Genomic DNA, 13,008 nt, shown 5'->3' with positions numbered 1-13,008 from the left:
TGCAACAATAAATAGCCGTGTGTTGTGGCGGGTGACTGTACTCCCAACTACCTGGGAGGTTGAGGCAAGAGAATCGCTTAAGCCCAAGAGTTGGAGGTTGCTGTGAGCTGTGGTGCCACAACAGCTATGTGTACCAAGGGCGACATAGTAAGACCATGTCTAAAACAAACAAAAAAAAGACTACAGAATATTCTCTAAGCTTTGACCTCCGTCTGTCTTCTCTCCCACTTATGGCAAACAAGTTCCAATATATCCACTGTTAGAGTTTCACCACATATGTCTGTTTGGGGAAACACAAACACCAGGGTTCAACCTATCCTCCCAATTGGAACCAGAATCACCACTGGTGATTTCTAATTGATTGACTCAAGTGAGCTCTGATTCGTTGGCTCCAATGACCTCTGTTTGGTTGACTCTGGTGAGCTCTGAGTGGTTGACTCTAGCGATTTTTGATTGTTGGGCTTCAGTGAGCTCTCGTTGGAAGATTATGGTAATTTCTGATTGGTTGGCTCCAGTGCGCTGTGATTGGTTGACTCTGGGCATTTCTGGTTTACTCTGGTGATTTCTGAATGGTTGACTCTGGTGATTTCTCATTGATTGGCTCTGGTGATTTCTGATTGGTTGACTCATGAGAGCTCTCATTGGTTGGATCTATTGGATTCTGACTGGTTGACTCTGGTGATTTCTGATTGGTTGACGCAAATGAGCTCTGATTGGTGGGCTCCAAAGAGCTTTGATTGGTTGACTCTAGTGATTTCTGGTTGCCTCTTGATTTCATATTGGTTTATTGGTTGGTTCTGGTGATTTCTGATTAATTGGCTCCAGTAAACTCTGACTAGTTGACTCTGGTGATTTCTGATTGGTGGCCTCAAGTGAACTCTCAATGGTGGGCTCCAATGAGCTCTGATTGGTTGACTTTGGTGATTTCTGATTGGTTGATGCAGGTCCAATGAGCTCTGATTGGTTGATTCTGGTGATTTCTGGTTTCCTCTGGTGATTTCTCATTGGTTGATTAGTTGACTTTGGGATTTCTGATTGGTTGGGTCAAGTGAGATCTTATTGATTGGCTCTGGTGATTTCTGATTGTTGACTAAAGTGAACTCTGATTGGCCATTTCTAATGAGCTCTAATATGTTGACTCTGGTGATTTCTGATTGGTTGATTCAAGTGAGTTTTTTCACAACACACAACCGGTTTTAACTTAAGTGGTTTTAATTAAAGATATAATGTATGTGAAGAAAAGTTTTTGGAAAAGAAATTTGGAGGAAAGAGATGTTCTCCCAGTAAGTTTATAAGATGGAGGCTTTGGTGAATTTCAGAGAACCAAGGGGTGGTTGGGGTTTTATAGCAAAAGTTCTTAGCTGGGTTCTCAATCAGGTTCTTTTCTGCTAATGAAATATACACATATATTCCAAAGGTCACCATACACAAGAAAAATGGGAAATTGTAGCTAAATCTACCTTTGTTTATAAAACATTCATTACAAAATTTTACAAAATAAGCTCAGCACCCACAGCACAGTGGTTAAGGCATCAGCCACATACACTGAGACTGGTGGGTTTGAACTCTGGGTACTGGCCAGCTGAAACAGCAATGACAACTGCAACAAAAAATAGCCATGTGTTGTGGCGGGTGATTGTAGTCCCAACTATCTGGGAGGCTGAGACAAAAGAATCACTTAAGCCCAAGAGTTGGAGGTTTCTATGAGCTGTAGTGCCACAACACTCTACTGAGGACGACATACTAAGACCCTGTCTCAAAAAAAAAAAAAATATATATATATATATATATGACAGAATATTCTCTAAGTGTTGACCTCCTGTTATTTTCTCTCCCACTCATGGCAAACAAGTTTCAATATATCCACTGTTAGAATTTCACCATATATGGCTGCTTTGGGAAGCACAAATACCAGGAGTCAACCTATCCTCCCATCTGGAACTGCAAACACCACTGGTGATTTCTGATTTGTTGACGCAAGTCATCACTGATGGGTTGGATCAAATGAACTCCCAGTGGTTGACATTGACACTGGTGAGCTCTTACTGGTTTATGCTGGCAATTTCTGATTGTTTGGCTCCAATGAGATCTGATTGGTAGATTCTGGTGATTTCTGATTGGTTGGCTCCAGTGAGCTCTGATTGGTTGACTCTGGAGATTTCTGTTTGCCTCTGGTGATTTCTCATTGGTTGATTGGTTGACTCAAGTAAGTTCTTATTGGTTGGCTCTGGAGATTACTTACTGTTTGACTCATGTGAGCTCTTATTGGTCTGTTCAAATGAGCTCTGATTGGTTGTCTCAATTGAACACGTTTTGGTTGGCTCCATTGAGCTCTTATTGGTTGCCCTTGGTGATTTTTGATTGGTTGACTAAAGTGAACTCTGATTGGTCTTTTCCAATGCACTCTGATTGGTTGACTCAAGTGAGCTCTGATTGGTTCATTCAGGTGAGGTCTAGACGTCCCAACATTGAAGAAAAATGTGGGTTTCAGAGTCAATTCGGAGTGCGTGTGTCTCCCCTAGTCAGAAAATGGCCACTTGTCTTTATTTCAAATTTAGGCCCTGTGAGCCAATCAAGATCCATCATGAAGGACTAGCCGTTTCCTGGTTGACATTTAGTACATGGTTTTCTACATATACAGCCTTGCTAAAAAAGGAAGATGATCCCCACAACAGGCACAGCTCTGTTGCACTACTCCAGAGACTGAGCAGAGAAGGTGCAGGCCCAAAAGTTGGGGAAGCTGAAAAAAGAATCATCTCAGTAGTTGAATGGGCCACAAAATGCTCCTTACATGGGCAATTACACATGTTTCAGTACAGAGCTAGTCAACTGTCAATATAGTCCAACAAGTAGCCCGAGAAACAGGACGTAGCCTACAATAAAATGGTGTCATGAAGGTAAGGCAGAGAAAGTGTGAAGAGTGCATTTCTGTGGCCTATAATGATTTCAACACATAACCTGGCAGCTTAAGCACTAGGAGACAGCATTGCCATGCAATGCCCTTCCAGAAAATTTGGGTTGTTTGATTCCAGTTGTCTTACGGCAGTTAGTTCAGTATTTCTCTGAATATGATCTAGGAACCACCTGCATCAGTGTCAGGGATGGAAGGAAGCTTTTTGGAAATATGGAATCACTAATTCCACTCCAGACCTACCAAAATAGAATCTTGGGGTTGGTATCAAGTTACATACATTTTCATGAGGTGATTTGAATGTGTACAAAGTTTGATAAGTACTTCAGAAATCTGTGTGGTGTACCATCATGTCGTGCATAGTACTTGGCACCATGGTGCTTAGAGAATTTAAACAGGTAAAACAAATGATTGGCTCAGGTATTTCTTGCTCAAACCCAAGCATTATCTTTTATTTTCCTTTATAGTTCTGCAGGATCTATGAACTGTCTGAGTGACAGACTGAAAAGTGGGCATAGGCAAGGGACATCACTTACTTCACAGAGAAAATTAAAACTGTAGGTTCAGCATCCTCCTTGCCTTGTGTCTGTATTTAAGGGAAAGACAATATGTCTATTATTATTCTGATGTTAACTGTATGTTTTTCAGAGTTGTACCCTCATAGATTAAGCAAAGTCCCATCTATTCCTTAATCTCTTGATTGCTAGGAACTTTTAGAAATCAAAAGTGGAGGTTAGATTTTGTTACATGATATTTCTGCATCATACTCCCATGCACTTATTGGTAGAAGTTGACATGCATGGGAGCTCTCACATATAAGTGAAAACATTCAGTATCACTTTTTCTGCGTCTGAGTTGTTTCGCTTATGATAATGGTCTATAGTTCTATTTCTGTTGCTTCAATAGACATGAGTTCTTTCTTTGGTACAGCTTAATAGCATTTCAGTTGTGTATACACCAGCTCACCTTCATCTAGTTCTCTGCTCATGGACACTTAAGTTGATCCTATATCTTAGTTATTGTGAATAGTGCTTTGATAAACATACAAGTGCAGATATTTTTTTCTATTCCTTATCAAATCATAAATGTGTACATTAATGCATTTATGGGGTACAATGTGCTAATTTTATATACAATTTGGAATGCTTACATCAAACATGTTAACCTAGCCTTCATGGAATTTTCTTATTTATTGTGTTAGTATGTTTATATTCCACATTTAGAAAGTTTTACAAGTACTCTTGTATGATGACGGTAGGTGTAGTCCCACCAATTACCCTCCTTCCGCCCATCTTCCTCCCTCCCCTCCCTTCCTCCTTTCCCCATATTCTTTAAGAAAAATCTCATTCAAACACTCTAATTTATCACACTAGATAACTTAATACCCAGAGAAACAAAAGAAGAAAGAATTGCTAAGGCCACAAATAGATGTTGCCAACCAGTAGCTACTTCCATCGGATTTTCTAACCAAGCCTTGTGGTCTTGTCAAGGTCCAGCTAGACTCCTAGAGGCACAGTTATATCCATAGAACACTTTACGTGGGCATCCACTTCTCAGGAACAAGATGCTCTTTAGACCAGAGGTTTTAGACTAAATGATAAACAATAAAGGCTCCCCAATAGCACCCAGTGGTGTCTTAAGAGGGTTGTTCCCAGAAAACAATACAGAGATTGAGTTCCTTTATAGGCTAGCTGCCCAAAAGACATATTGACAGAATTGTTACAATTTTTTTTTATCTCCTCTCTCACTGTCCTTACATCTCAGTAGCTTCCTATTTTTTATTTTCCAGTCTGCCACAGGGTTGAAATTCTATCATAGGTCATTCCTACATTTAACATTTACTTCCTACAGTCTCTGTTTAAAAGACTATGGCCTCCATCAGCACTGCTCAGTGAGAGTCCATGCAGCATTGTTTTCGATTCCCATGGTAACTCAAAAGTAAATTTTACAATGTCCAGATCGCTTCATGTCCTGCAAATAAAGGAGGAGGATGTCCTCAAATTCTTTGCTGTAGGAACACACTTAAATGGCGCCAACCTTGACTTCCAAGTGATACAGTACATCTATAAAAGGAAAAGTGATAGCATCTCCACTGCAAATCTGAAAGGACCTGGGGAAAGTTTCTGTTGGCAGCTTGTGACATTGTTGCCATTGAAAACCCTGCTGATGTCAGTGTCATATCCACCAGGAATACCGGCTAGCAGCTGTGCAGAAGTTTGCCGCTGCCACTGGAGCCACTCCTATTGATGGTCTCTTCACTCCCGGAACCTTCACCAGCCAGGTCCAGGCAGTGTTTCAGGAGCCATATCTTCTAGTGTTTACTGATCCAAGAAGCTATAATGACCAAGATACAAATGAAAAGTACGTAAACACAGGCATCCAAAGTGAATAGTAAAAGCTTGAAGCTTTCAAGTCTTTTCTTCTTTTTTCTTCACAGAATAAATCTGTAAATAATAATAGTGCTCAATTAAAATGACTTACAGCAAGTGCCACTTTTCAGGGCCTGTCAGACATCATGCTGCTCTTTCAGATGTCTTTTGGGTGTACAAAGAAAATTACTGTGGATACAACCAATTGTAATTTAGGCCAGTTTACCAGTGTATCTTTTCACAGCACACTACCGGTTTTAACGTAAGTGGTTTTAATTACACATATAATGTGTGTGAAGAAAAGTTTTCTGAAAAGAAATTTGGAGGAAAGAGATGTTCTCCCAGTAAATTTGTAAGATGGAGCCTTTGGTGAATTTCAGAGGACAAAAGGATGGTTGAGGTTTTGTAGCAAAAGTCTTACCTGGGTTCCCAATCAGGTCCTTTTCTGCTAATGAAATATACACATATATCCCAAAGGTCCCATACACAAGAAAAATGGGAAATTGTAGCTAAAACTACCTTTGTTTATAAAACATTCATTACAAAATTTTACAAAATAGGCTCAGCACCCGTAGCACAGTGGTTAAGGCACCAACCACATACACTGAGGCTGGTGGGTTCGAACTCCGGGTGCGGGCCAGCTGAAACAGTGATGACAACTGCAAGAAAAAAATCTCCGTGTGTTGTGACGGGTGACTGCAGTCAAAACTCCTTGAGAGGCTGAGGCAAGAGAATCCCTTAAGCCCAAGAGTTGAAGGTTGCTGTGAGCTCTGGTTCCACAACATTCTACCGAGGGTGACATAGTAAGACACTGTCTCAAAAATAAATAAATAAATAAATAAATAAATAAATAAATAAATAAATAAATAAAATACTACAGAATATTCCCTGCATGTTGACCTTCTATCTTCTGTCCGACTCATGGCAAACACGTTCCAATATATCCACTGTTAGAATTGCACCACGTATGGCTGTTTGGGAAGCACAAACACCAGGGTTCAACCTATGCTCCCATCTGGAACCACAATCACCACTGGCGATTTCTGATAGGTAAACTCAAGTGAGCTCTGATTGGTTGAATCTGGTGAGCTCTGACAGGTTGACTCTAGTGATTTCTGATGGGTTGGCTCTGGTGAGCACTGATTGGTGGACTCTGGGGATTCTGGATGACTCTGGTGATTTCTGATTGGTTGGTTCTGGTAATTTCTGATTGCTTGACTCATGTGAGCTGTGATTGGTGGCTCCAGTGACCTCTGACTGGTTGACCTCTGCTGATTTCTGATAGGTTGCCTCAAGTGACCTTTGATTGGTGGCCTCCAGTGAGCTCTGACTTTTTGACTCTGGTGATTTCTCATTGGTTGTCTCAGATCCAATGAGCTCTGATTGGTTGATTCTGGTAATTTCTGGTTGCCACTGGTGGTTTTATATTGGTTGAGTGGTTGACTTTGGGATTTCTAATTGGTTACTCAAGTGAGATCTTAATGGTTTGCTATGGTGATTTCTGATTGGCTGACTAAAGTGAACTCTGATTGGTCTTATCCAATAAGCTCTGATTGGTTGACTCTGGTGATTTCTGATTGGTTTTCTCAAATGAGCTCTGAATGATTGGTGCTGGTGAGTTCTTATTTATTCGCTCAGATCAAGTCCAGATGTCCCAACCTTGCAGAGAAAAGTGGGTCTCTGAGTCAATTCAGAGTACATGTGTCACCCCTAGCCAGCAAATGGCCACTTGGCTTTATTTTAAATTTAGGCCCGGTGAGCCAATCAAGATCCATCTTGAAGGATTAGCTGTTTCCACGATCACATTTAGTACATGGTTTTCTACATATACAGCCTTGTTAGAAAAGGAAGATGATTCCCACAACAGGCACAGCTCTGTTGCACTACTCCAGAGACTGAGCAGAGAAGGTGCAGGCCAAAAAGGTGAGGAAGCTGAAGACAGGATCTTCCCAGTAGTTGAATGGGCCAATAAATGCCCCTTGCATTGGCATTTTCACATGTCTCAGTACACAGCTAGTCCACTGTCAAAATAGTCCAACAAACAGCCAGAGAAAAGGGAGTAAGTCTACAATAAAATGGTGTCATGAAGGTAAGGCAAAGAAAGTGTGAAGAGTTCATTTCTGTGGCCTATAATGATTTCAACACATAACTTGGCAGCTTGAGGACTAGGAGACAGCATTGCCATGCAATGCCCTTCCAGAAAATTTGGGTTGTTTGATTCCAGATCTACAAAAGGAAAAGTGATGGCATCTCCATTGTAAATCTGAAGAGGACCTGGGAAAAGCTTCTGTTGGCAGCTCGTGCCATTGTTGCCATAGAAAACCCTGCTGATATCAGTGTCATATGCACCAGGAATACTGGCCAGCAGCTGTGCAGTTTGCTGCTGCCACTAGAGCCACTCCTATTGATAGTCACTTCAGTCCCGGAACCTTCACCAGCCAGGTCCAGGCAGCATTTCAGGAGCCACATCATCTAGTGGTTACTGATCCAAGAAGCTATAATGACCAAGATACAAATGAAAAAAAGGATGCAAAAACAGGCACCCAAAGTGAATAGCAGCAGCTTGAAGCTTTCAGACCTTTGCTTCTTGTTTCTTAACAGAATATGTCTGTAAATTATCATAGTGCTCAATTTAAATTACAGCAAGTGCCACTTTTCAGGGACTGTCAGACATCATGCTGCTCTTGCAGATGCCTTTGGGGTGTACAAAGGAAATTACTGTGGATACAAACAATTGTAATTTAGGCCAGTTTACTAGTATACCTTTTCACGACACACAACCAGTTTTAACTGAAATGGTTTTAATTACACAGATGATGCATGTGAAGAAAAGTTTTCTGAAAAAAATTTGGAGAAAAGAGATTTTCACCCAGTAAAGTTGTAAGATGGAGCATTTGGTTAATTTCAGAGGACAAAGGGATGGGTGGGTTTTATAGCAAAAGTTCTTACCTGGGTTCCCAATCAGGTCCTTTTCTGCTAAAGAAATATACACATATATCCCAAAGTTCACCATACACAGGAAAAATGGGGAATTGTAGCTAAATATACCTTTGTTTATAAATCATTCATTACAAAATTTTTCAAAATAGGCTTGGTATCTGTGGCACAGTGATTAAGGCGCCAGTCACATAAATCTAGGCTGGCGGGTTCGAACCCCGGATAAAGACCAGATAAAACAGCGATGACAAGTGCAACAAAAATAGCCTAGTGTTTTGACGAGTGACTCTAGTCCCAGCTACTTGGGAGGCTGAGGAAAGAGAATCACTTAAGCACAAGAGTGGGAGGTTGCTGTTAGCTGTGGTGCCACAGCACTCTACCGAAGGCCACATAGTAAGATCCTATCTCAAAAAAAAAAAAAATTACAGAATATTATCTAAGTATTGACCTCCTTTTATCTTCTCTCCGACGCATGGTAAACAAGTTCCAATATTTCCACTGTTAGAATTTCACAGTGTATGGCTGCTTTGGGAAGTGCAAACACCAGGGTTCATCCTATCCTCCCATGCAGATCCACAAACACAACTGGTGATTTTTGATTGGTTGACTCAAGTGAGCTCTGATTGGTTGGCTCTAATGAGCTCTGATCCGTAGACTCTGGTGAGTGCTGACTGGTTGACTCTGGCAATGTCTGTGTGGTTGGCTCCAGTGAGCTCTGATTGGTAGATTATGGTAATTTCTGATTGGTTGGCTCTAGTGACCTCTGATTGGTTGACTTTGGGGATTTCTGGTTGACTCTGGTGATGACTTATTGGTTGGCTCTGGTGATTTATGATTGGTTGACTCAAGTGAGCTCTGATTGGTGGTATCCAATGAGCTCTGATTGGTTGACTCTGATGATTTCTCATTGGATAATTTGTTGACTTTGGTGACTTCTAATTGGTTGACTCAAGTGAGATATTATTGGTTGGCTTTGGTGATTTCTGATTGTTTGACTCAAATGAGCACATTTTAGTTGGCTCGTTTGAGCTCTTATTCATTGACTCTGGTGAATAGTGATTAGTTGACTAATGTGAACTCTGATTGGTCTTTTGCAATGAACTGTGTTTGGTTGACTCTGGTGTTTTCTGATTGGTTGACTTAAGTGAGCTCTGATTGGTGCTGGTAAGCTCTGATTGGTTCACACAGGTGAGGTCTAGACATCGAAACGTTGAAGAGAAATGTGGTTTTCTGAGTCAATTCGGAGTACATGTGTCACCCCTAGTCAGAAAATGGCCACTTGGCTTTATTTCAAATTTAGGCCCAGTGAGTCAATCAAGATCCATCTTGAAGGATTAGCTCTTTCCAGGTTCACATTTAGTACATGGTTTTCTACATACACAGCCTGGCTAAAAGAGGAAGATGATCCCCACAACAGGCACAGCTCTGTTGCACTACTCCAGAGACTGAGTAGAGAAGGTGCAGGCCAAAAAGGTGGGTTAGCTGAAGAAAAGATCATCTCAATAGTTGAATGAGCCACAAAATGCCCCTTGCATTGGCAATTTCACATGTCTCAGTGCAGAGGTAGTCCACCTTCAAAATAGTCCAACAAGCAGCAAGAGAAAATGGAAAAAATCTACAGTAAAATGGTGACATGAAGGTAAGGCAGAGAAAGTTGAAGAATGCATTTCTGTGGCCTATAATGATTTCAACCCATAACATGGCAGCTTGAGCACTAGGAGACAGCATTGCCATACAACGTCCTTCCAGAAAATTTGGGTTTTTTGATTCCAGTTGTCTTATGGCACTTAGTTCAGTATTTCTCTGAGCATGGTCTAGGAACCACCTGCATCAGTGTCAGGAATAAAGGGAAGCTTTTTGGAAATATGGATTCCTTAATTCCCACATTCCACTCCAGACCTACCAAAATAACATCTTGGCATTGGGGTGAAGTTACATACATTTTCATGAGGTGATTTGAATGTGTACCAAAGTTTGACAAGTACTTCAGAAATAAGTGTCATGTACCATCATGTCATGCATAGTACTTGGCACCATGGTGCTTAGTGAATATAAACATGTAGAACAAATGATTGGCTCTTGTAATACTTGCTCAAACTCAAGCATTTTCTTTTCTTTTCCTTCATAGTCCTGGAGGATCTATGAACTGTATCTGAATGACAGACTGAAAACTGGGCATAGGCAGAGGACATCACCTCCTTCACAGAGAAAATTAAAACTATGGGTTCAGCACCGCCAATTTGCTCCTTGCCTTGTGTATGTACTTAAGGTAAAGACATTATGTCTATTATCATTCTGAGTTAACTGTATGTTTTCCAGAGTTGTCCCCTAATAGATTAAACAAAGTCCCATCTATTTCTTGATCTTTTCATTGCTAAAAATTTTTAGAAAACAAAACTGGAGGTTAGATTTTGTCACATGATATTTCTGGAACATACACCCATGTACTTATTGGTAAAAGTTGACATGCATGGGAGCTCACACTTATAAGTGAAAATATTCAGTATTATTTTTTCTGAGTCTGAGTTGTTTCACTTATGATAATGGCATATAGTTCTATCTGTGTTGCTTCAAAAGACACGAGTTCTTTCTTTTTTACAATGAATACTATTTCAGTTGTGTATACACCAACTCACCTTTATCCACTCCTCCGTTCATGGACACTTAAGTTGATCCTATATGTTAGGTATTGTAAGTAGTAGTTTGATAAGCATAAAAGTGCAGGTATATTTTTTCTTTTTCTTATCAAAACACAACTGGGTACATTAATGCACTTATGGGGTACAATGTGCTCATTTTATATACAATTTGGAATGCTTACATCAAACTGGTTAACATAGCGATCATGGCATTTTCTTAGTTATAGTATTAAGACATTAATATTTTACATTTAGTAAGTTTCACATGTACCTTTGTAAGATGCACCATAGGTGTGTTCCCACCAATTACCCTCCCACCACCTTTCCTTCCTCCTCCCCTCCTTTCCCCCTTTCCCCATATTCTTTTAGAAAAATCTCATCCGGGCGGCACCTGTGGCTCAAGGAGTAGGGCGCTGGTCCCATGCAACATTTTGGAGTCCCACGGTAACTCAAAGGGAAACTTTCACCATGTCCAGAATACTTCATGTCCTGCAAATGAAGGAGGAGTATGTCCTTAAATTCGTTGCAGTATAAACCCACTTAGGTGGCACCAAACTTGACTTCCAAATGAAACAGAACATCTACAAAAGGAAAAGTGATGGTATCTTCATCATAAATCTGAAGAGGACCTGGGAAAAGCTTCTGTTGGCAGCTCATGCCATTGTTCCCATTGAAAACCCTGCTGATGTCAGTGTCATATCCACCAGGAATACTGGCCAGCAGCTGTGCAGAAGTTTGCTGCTGCCACTGGAGCCACTCCTAGTCACTTCACTCCCAGAACCTTCAACAGCCATGTCCAGCCAGTGTTTTAGGAGCCACATCTTCTAGTGGTTACTGATCCAAAAAGCTATAATGACCAAGATACAAAAGAGAAAACATACGTAAAGACAGGCACCCAAAGTGAATAGCAAAAGCTTGAAGCTTTCAGGCCTTTGCTTCTTGTTTATTCTCAGAATAAATCTATAAATAATCATAGTGCTCAATTTAAATTACAGCGAGTGCCACTGTTCAGGGCCTGTCAGACATCATGCGGCTCCTTCAGATGCCTTTTTGGTGTACAAAAGAAATTACTGTGGATACAAACAATTGTAATTTAGGCCAGTTTACCAGGGTATCTTCATGGCACACAACTGGTTTTATCTTAAATGGTTTTAATTACACATATAATGTGTGTGAAGAAAAGTTTTCTGAAAAGAAATTTGGAGGAAAGAGATGTTCTCTGAATAAGCTTGTAAGATGGAGCCTTTGGTGAATTTCAGAGGACAAAGTGATGGTTGGGGTTTTATAGCAAATGTTCTTACCTGGGTTCCCAATCAAGTCCTTTTCTGCTAATGAAATACACACATATATCCCAAAGGTCGCCATACACAGGAAAAATGGGAAATTGTAGCTAAATCTACCTTTGTTTATTAAACATTCATTACAAAATGTTACAATATAGGCTCAGCAGCTGTAGCACAGTAGTTAAGGCAAGAGCCACATACACTGAGGCTGGTGGGTTCGAACACCGGGGCCGGGCCTGCTAAAACAACATTGATAACTGCAACAAAAAAATAGCCGTGTGTTGTAGGGGGTGACTGTAGACCCAACTTCCTGGGAGGCTAAGGCAAAAGAATCGCTTAAGCCCAAGATTTGGAGGTTGCTGTTAGCTGTGTTGCCACAACACTCTACCGAGGGTGACATAGTAAGACCCTGTCTCAAAAATAATAACAAAAAAGAATAACAGAATATTCTCTAAGTGTTGACCTCCTGCTGTGTTCTTTCCCAATTATGGCTAACAAGTTCCAGTATATCACTTGTTAGAATTTCTCCGTGTATGGCTGCTTTGGGAAGCATAAACACCAGGGTTCAACCTATCCTCCCTTTTGGAACCACAAACATCACTGGTGATTTCTTATTGGTTGATGCATGTGAGCTCTGATTGGTTGGATTAAATGAACTCTGAGTGGTTGACACTGGAGAGCTCTTAATGGTTGACTCTGGTGATTTCTGATTAAATGGCTCCAGTGAGTTCTGATTGGTAGATTGTTGTGATTTCTGATTGGTTGGCTCCAGTGAGCTCTGATTGGTTGACTCTGGTGATTTCTGGTTCACTCTGGTGATTTCTGATTGGTTGACTCAGGTTCAATGAGCTCAGATTGGTTGATTCTGG

Source organism: Nycticebus coucang, chromosome 3, assembly GCF_027406575.1.
Source record: "Nycticebus coucang isolate mNycCou1 chromosome 3, mNycCou1.pri, whole genome shotgun sequence".
In the NCBI taxonomy this organism is placed as follows: Eukaryota; Metazoa; Chordata; class Mammalia; order Primates; family Lorisidae; genus Nycticebus; species Nycticebus coucang.
This window is presented reverse-complemented; position numbering follows the sequence as displayed.